Below are 8,569 nucleotides of genomic sequence, written 5' to 3' on the forward strand. Positions count from 1 at the left end.
CTCCGGTGTCATCACGTGGAAGTTCGAGTCCGGTCTGGATGATGATCCACATCTCGACTTGCGTCTTGAGGTGGTATTCCATCCGGTTCTTCCAGTATCCAAAGTCCTTGCCAGAAAAGAGCGGCTGTCGGACGGTGCAGAATCCTTCTTGGAATGTCATTTTAAAAGAACCTTGCACACAGAAAATAGCAAAAAAAAATGTACCAGGACTTGATCCTAGATTAGCAGTGCGGTATGGAAGGATAGAAATAGAAGTTCACCAATTTCGAGAAAAAATAATAAAATAATAATAAAATATTATTAAAAAATATTTAAAAAATATTATTTCAAAATTTTCCAAATTCAATATTTTATCAATACTAATAAACCGTGAAAGGATAAAAATGAATTTTTCAAAAATAATTTTGGAGGGAAAAAAAATGAAAGGCGTAAGGTTTTATTTTTACCCTATACAAATGACAAAGCCACGAAAGATGCTTGAATGGTGGTTGCACCAGTTCAAAGAGACCCCGCTCTGATACCAATTGATGGATCGAAAGCGCTAGAGGGGGGGGGGGGGTGAATCGCGCTCGTGGCTATTTCGTTTTTCGAAATCGTAAAAGCTTGTTCAGAAATAACGCAGCGGAAAGTAAATGAAGTGGACACGAAGGATTTACTTCGTTCGGAGCCTGTGACGACTCCTACTCGAAGGCCCGCAATCCTTGATCGCTTCCGGTGGGAAACAACTATAATTCGTAAAAGATATTACAAGCTAAGTACAATTTAAGCAGTAAAGAATATTGTACCGACAATAAAAAGACTAAAACTGAAGCTCCGGGTTGTCGTTGCAGCACTTCTGAGTCAAGACGTTAGCAGCTTGTCGCACGGAGAATGCTTAGAAGATTGTTGTTCATAAAGCTGCACCTCAACCCTCCTTTTATATGAGGTTCCGGGGGCCTGGGACCTTTCCGGGCGCCTGGATTGTGACGTGGCCAGCCGACCAGGTTGCTCCACGTCGCGAAGTCGCGCAGGGGATAAAAGTTGGTCCCGGGCGCCCGGACCTCCTTTTTCCAGGAGCCGCTTCTCCTGCAAAACAAGGTTAGTCCGAGCAATTGCATACCCTGCAAGACAATGTTAGAATCTGATAGTTCATAAGTGAAAAGGAGCTGACAGTCTTCCGACTGTCCGAGTCTGACTTCGGATTTCCAACCGGAAACCCTAGGTCGACCCGACGCCTACTGTTCCCTCTACGGGGAACGCGTCCTCACCTACTCCACTCAAAAGATTTACCTGATACCAGTCTGGTCCTCCAGACCGACTAGACTTTTCGCCTAGGGTTACCACCCCATAGGACCTACGGTTATCGCCCCCTAGGGTTTTTCTCCACCTAGGGTTACCACCCCTAGGACCTAAGATTGCCGCCCCTTAGGGTTTTCCTCCACCTAGGGTTACCACCCCCTAGGACCTAAGGTTACCACCCCTTAGGGTTTTCCCTCACCTAGGGTTACCACCCCCTAGGACCTAAGGTTACCACCCCTTAGGATTTTCCCTTTGCCTAACCGCAGCTAGGACTTTCCTGAAACACTTATTCAACACATTAGATCACCACAAACCTTAACTTTGAATTCTTTGCCATTATCAAAACTCAGGTTCGATCGTCGGATGCTCCCCGCACCAACATATGACACAACCCGAAGGTTTCACATCTGTTAACAAGAATAAAGTATGCAAGCTTCAACAGTCCATTTATGGATCGAATCAAGCATTCAGGAGTTGAAATATCTGTTTTGATGAGGTGATCAAAGAATTTGATTTCTCACAAAATCCATATGAACTTTGTGTGTATCAAAAGATTAGTGGAAGTGTGGTCGTATTCCTAATATTATATGTTGATGACATATTGCTCATAAGAAATGATGTGTTAGTTTTACAGTCAGTTAAAGATTGGTTGCTCAAAACATTCTCCATGAAAGACATGGGAGAAGCAGTTTACATCCTCGGGATGAAAATCTATAGAGATAGATTGAAAAGGTTGCTTGGTCTTTCACAGTCCACATATATAGACAGAATGCTAAAACAGTTTATCATGTCTAAATCCAAGAAAGGTTTTATACCTATAAGGTATGAAATTCACCTTTCGAAGTATATGTGCCCATGTACAGAATATGAGAGGATTTGTATGGATAAGATACCTTATGTGCCCGCAATAGGATCTATCATGTATGTTATGTTATGTGCTAGGCTCGATGTATCGTATGCTCTGAGTGTTACGAGCATATACTAATCAGATCAAGGATTGGATCATTGGGTGGCTGTCAAGACAAACCTTAAATATTTAGGAAGAACTAAGGATATGTTCTTAGTTTATGGAGATGGTGATATGTGTTGGAGAAATCCCGATGGTCCATGCGACCATGTGTTTTGGTGTTTGGGCAAAGGGTTTAAGTTAGGTTCACCCTTGTATTTGATATGTGTATATGAGTGTGTAGGTTTGCAGGATACACATATGACTCAGCTTGATGGCTTCGGGTCCGGTGAAGGATGGGGCATCTAAGGGACCGTGGACAAGACAGCAAGGATGAGGGTCGAGGGAAGTGACTTCGAGGCATACGCGAAGGATGACATTGGGGGCGAGCCGCGGGCTTGGATGCATCCGAGGAACGAGAGCCAAAGGAAGTAGGCTTGAAGGCTAAAGGTCAAGGCTACAATGAAGGGTCAAGTGAGTCGTGAGGGTACGAGTGCGTGAGAGATTGTACTCAGGGTAAAATCCTAGGGCTAGGATTTACCGCAGCAGTTACTGTAGCAGTACTGTAGCAGTCGACTGGTGTTTTCATCAGTCGACTAGTGTAGTTGACTGGACAGTCGATTGGGAATGAACAGAATGTTTATGTTCGCTCGACCAGTGTGGAGCAGTCGACTGGTATCGAGTCGTTGGGATGTAACGGTAGAATTTCCACATAGGGCAGTCGACTAATGGTTTTAGCAGTCGATTGGTAGGCAGGATTTTCCAACCCATGGCCTATATAACCAAGCCTTGGGAGATTGGTTAAGGTTGATGAAATAGAGGTGGTTAGCCCCTATTAGAAGTCTACCAGTGCCCTAGCTTGTAAAGAGTTCTTGTGAGAGTTGTAGTGAGGTTTCTCCACCCACAAGGAGCTACGTGAGCTAGCCGGAGGTCTTTTGGGGAGTAATCCACAGACGGATAGGGATCGTCCACCTTACGGATAGCCATAGAGTAGGAGCCTTATCTCCGAACCACGTAAATCGGTGTGTTAGTTTGTTTGCATTCTTTCCTTTAGTATTTAGCTTTTGTATTTGTGTTTGTATTATTGTATTTTCGCTTGTGCAACTAACAAATACGTAGAAAGTGATTATTTGGGGGCGTCGTCTATCCAACCCCCCTACTCTGAGTGTTACGAGCAAATACTAATCAGATCAAGGATTGGATCATTGGGTGGTGTCAAGACAAACCTTAAGTACTTAAGAAGAACTAAGGATATGTTCTTAGTTTATGGAGATGGTGATATTATCATACGAGGATATACGGATGCTAGTTTCCAGATGGACAAGGATGACTATAAGTCCCAATCTGGATTCATGTTCATATTAAATGGAGACACAGTTAGTTGGAAAAATTATAAGCAAGACACTGTTATAGATTCTACCTGTGACACAGAATACATTGCAGCTTCAGAAGCAGCAAAGGAAGCAATTTGGATCAAGAAATTCATTGCCAAACTTGGAGTAGTTCTGTCCGATGTTGAAGAATTACCTGTTTACTACGACAACACCAGAGCTATCGTGCAAGCAAAGGAACTGAGGTCTTATCAGCAATCAAAACATGTACTTCACCGCTATCATCTGATCAGGGAGATCATTAGTAGGAAAGAGATACAACTCGAGAAAATTCCCACTGAAAGGAACCTAGCGGATCCTTTGACAAAGACTCTACCACAAAGCAAGTTTGAGAGTCACGTCAATACTTACAGTTTAGGACATTGTGACGATTAGCATAAGGCCAAGTGAGAGTGTTAGATTTTGAGGAATGTCCTATGACAATCGCCTTACAATTTTATTAAATATAGATTCACTATTTGAGTACATATTATATGTTTGATTATCTTAAACTCATTTACTGAATACCCGTAATACAATTCATAGTATGGGAGAAATTGTGATTGGATCACAACTAGTGATTATTGTTAGCTAGAGCCCTAGAGCCAATCATTTGATGATTGTATTTTGGACTTGTTGTATTATATTCTATATAAATAAAGGCATTTGGTTTTTGGTTATTATACTTACTTGTATTGGTGCCAAATAAACTAAGTATAATAACGTCCTTGAGTAGACGGTTCTCACCTATATCAATCGGTTAGTTGAACCGATAGTGAGATGATATAGGGAACACTACTCTTAATCATTCCTAGTCGAGTATTAACATTCAGGGACAATGTTAATGCAATAAGACTAGCATGTAGGTCAACTCGATGACTTGATCTCACAAGTCATGGATATAGAGATATCAAGTTGACACATGGGTATACATTGGAGAATGTATACTGAATGACCCACCATGAGAAAGTATCATGGATCGTTATATGAGTGTCATATACTTTCTCATGTGACTATTAGTATGACTACTAGTCTTTAGACCTAAAGTCACCATGGTTCCCTATATAAGGAGTTATGTACTTTGGTTTTGTCAAACGTCACCCGTAACTGGGTGGACTATAAAGGCGATTACTGGGTATATAACGAATTATGCAGAGGGATGTGAGTGATGTAGGTGGGATCTATCCCTCCCATATGACGGGAGCGACATCGGTATTCTTGATAGAGTTAGACCACGAAGTGCATGGCCATGCCCAAATGAGTCAACATGAGATGTTGAGCTTATTTGATCGAGTGAGTCTACTTGGAGTTCAAGATTTAGATTGATTAGAGGATGACACGGTCTATGCCTCACATTGATCAATCTAGATATCTAGGATAGAAGGACAATGTCATATATTGTGAGGAGTCACGATTAGTAGTCACAAGGTGATGTTGGATCTCAACATTCTTGTAACTTGGGTAGTAATGATGTATTGCTAGATACCGCTCATTACTTATGTTTCTAAATGAGTTTAGGGGCATTGCCAACGTTACAAGAACCTATTGGGTCACACACAAAGAACAAGTGGATGGAGATTAGGTTCATATGATGAACCAAGAGGATTAGATTCATTTGATGAATCAAATTGGATTAAGAGTAATCCTAATTAGACTAATTGAGTTGGACTCAAGTTGATTCATGTGTTCAATGAGTCTAATTTAGATTATGACTCATTGAATCAATTTAATTAAATGAATTAGATTCATTATATTAAATTAGCTTGAATTAAATGGTTGGATTAGATCAACCATGAGAGAGATTAAGTCAAGTTTGACTTGACTTGAGAGGAAGATGAAGAGTCAAGTTTGACTTGACTTTATGCCACCTCATTGGTGAGTTGGCATTAAGTGGACCAATGATGATGCTCCGCATCATCATTGTTACTTAAGTGAAGTGCCACCTCATGGGAGTTACCAAGAGTTGTGACTCTTGGTATCCCATGGAGGTTACAAACCACTTAATTAGATGAAAAAGAGTTTCATTTTTGCAAGTGTAACTCTTATTCAAGTGATCTTCCTCCTCCTAAGCTCTCTTCTTGCTCCTTTTCTTCTCTTGGTCGTGGGTTTCAAGAAATGGAGAAGGTGTGTGAGTTGTGTTCCAAGAGAATAAGGGAAAGTGAAGGTCACAAAGGAGGATACTACTAATGAGTGTATAACATTCCTTTTTGCTTTCTCTCTTTTCTCTCTTTTAAATCCTACCCGAGAGCCCAAGAAGTGCTAGCACACTTGTGGTGCTCTCTTCTCCATCCTTGAGTGTTAGAGAACACTTCTTGTTCGTGTGGATATCACTAGAGAGTTGTCTACGTTGACAACTTCGAGATCCGGCGTACCGTTGGACGAGCGGGATTTGCGAGGGCACGCTTCAAAGGTATAAAATGTTTTTCCTTTGTAGATATACTGTAGATCGTCGTTTGAAACTCGTACTCGTATTTTCGAAAGTTTTCTTCGCACGGATCCAATGGCTAGGGGGTTTCGGGGTTTCCGCGACGCAAAAAAGCGGTTTTCGCGGCCCGAAAAACCCAACAATTATCTCTACATGTGCATTATGAATGTATTAGAATTTTCCTAGTCGTTGAATTGATGCATTAGGACATCATCAATTCTGTAAGACTAGTATGGGTTATACTTCTTGGTTTGCCAAGCAGATATTTTCTCTCTAGCTGGAGGCATTAGAATGTTAAAAGTTAAACATGGATGCTAGTTATGGTAACTAGTTCATTGGAGTAACTAGCTATAAGACTTCATATGGTTATCTTGAATATGTCTGTAAAGCTCTTACTATAGCTCAAGTGCAAGTTTTCTTCGACTTGAGGTATATAAGTCATCTTGGTCATGGAGACTTATGCTTTGACATCTTAAGCAAGCACCTCATTGAGGCGTGGACTTGGGATGATTAGGTATAAGTTGAAATGCCTGAAGATGTTTGGATAACCCATAGAGGATTCACCACTCCTTGCAATGAGACATATACCCTATGGCCACTTGTTAGGATTATTACTCAAAGTCTTTGGCCAAAGTATTATATGTTAAGAGTGTGAAACTCTTAGACACATGTACGAGTAATTTGAATCGTAGAATGAGGAAGTATTACTTGGGCTAGGTGTAACGTAGTCAGTCTAGTGGAGACAGACACATAGACCATGTCCTGAACCAAGTGGATATAAGATGAGTGAAAGGAACAAGGCATGACTCATTGTAGCTGCTAAAGGGTTTAGAATTAGTTTTAAGATCAACTATGATTTTCTAACTAATTGAGGATTATGATGTACTACTAGGTATCACTCATGATCGTTCTATAATTAAGTAGTTAATTATGTGCGACCAAGATAAATCGGGAACCTATTGGGTCACACACACTAACGAGTCTCTAAAAGACGTAAAACAAGTTAAAGAATATGATTTTTAGATCAAAAGATAAATGTTTGGTTAGACTATACATAAGACAAATATGGAAATATTTATCATGATGGAAGCCCGGGTGGGCTACATCTCTTATGGTAGAGTTGAACCATATTTGGTTTAATCATGAATTAGTCATGAACCAACTTAGTTTAGTTGTGAACAAAATCAAGGGGTTAATGTGCTAATTTTTGGTTAAGGGATAATGGGTTGGATTTGATCTTTCTAATCCAACTCATTAAAGAGAATTAGATATAGATGTAATTAGGAGAGAATTAGATACAAGTTTCATTATTTGGTTGATTGGCTTTAGGAAACCCAATCCTCCTCTCCCTCTCCTCTCTCTCCCATCGCCAACATGAGGGTGCTCCCTCTTGTTGCTGTGACCACCACAAGGAGAGCAAGAGCTTGTGCGACGGCTAGAGAGAAGGAGAGGGAGAAGTGGATGAGAAGAAGCCCTAATCAAATTGTAGTTTTCTCTCAAAGACTAAAATCATTTATCTCTTTTCCTCATAGAGGGGTATTTATACATCTATACATGACTTGGAGAGTACGTCATCTCCTAAACCCAATAAGCAAAGCCAACTTGATCCATTACTATTAAGATTAAGTTTGGTTCAAAACCAAACCATGTTAATTCATAATTATATAAAACCCTTTTGATTTATTATTAAATCAAATTGTTTCATTACTAAACCAAACCCCTTTTGGTTTATAATCAAACCATAATGAATTTATATCTCCTACAATAGTCATGGTCCATCCGCGCTTCCATTCAGACAAATATCTTTTTATATATTTTTTTTAGTCCAACCAAACTTTGTCTCTCTCTCGATTTGAGAATCTAATTCTCAAACTCATTTTAAGTCTCTAAGATAAACTCGTAGTGTGTGTGACCTTATATGTTTCCAATTATGTTGACTGTCTATAATTAGCCATTAATTATAAATCGATCATAGGTGACACCTAGTAGTTCATCATGATCTCTAATTAATCAAAAAATTATAGTTGATTCCAGAACCACTTCTAACCCTTCAGCAGCTATAATCAGTCATGTCTTATTCCTTTCACTCGTCTTATACCCATTTGGTTCAAGACATGGTATATGTGTCAGTTCCCACTAAGTTGACTATGTCACACCTAGCTCAAGTAATATTTACTCATCCCGTGGATTCAAATTACTCATACATGTGTCCAAGAGTCTCATACTCTTGATATGTGATGCTTTGGCTAAAGACTTTGAGTAACAATATTGACAAGTGGCCATAGGGTATACATCTCTTTGTAAGGAGTGGTGAGTCCTTTGTTAACTATTCAAACACCTTCGGGCACTTCAACTTATACCAAATCATCCCGGGTCCACACCTCCATGGAGATATTTGCTCAAGATGTCAAAGTATAAGTCTCCATGATCAAGGTGACTTGAATACCTCAAGTTGAAGGAAACTTACACTCGATCTATAATGAGATCTTCATTGACATATCTATATATGTAGAGAATCATATGAAGTCTCATAGCAGGTCACGCTAATGA

Source organism: Zingiber officinale, chromosome 4A (assembly GCF_018446385.1).
Source record: "Zingiber officinale cultivar Zhangliang chromosome 4A, Zo_v1.1, whole genome shotgun sequence".
Classification (NCBI taxonomy): domain Eukaryota; kingdom Viridiplantae; phylum Streptophyta; class Magnoliopsida; order Zingiberales; family Zingiberaceae; genus Zingiber; species Zingiber officinale.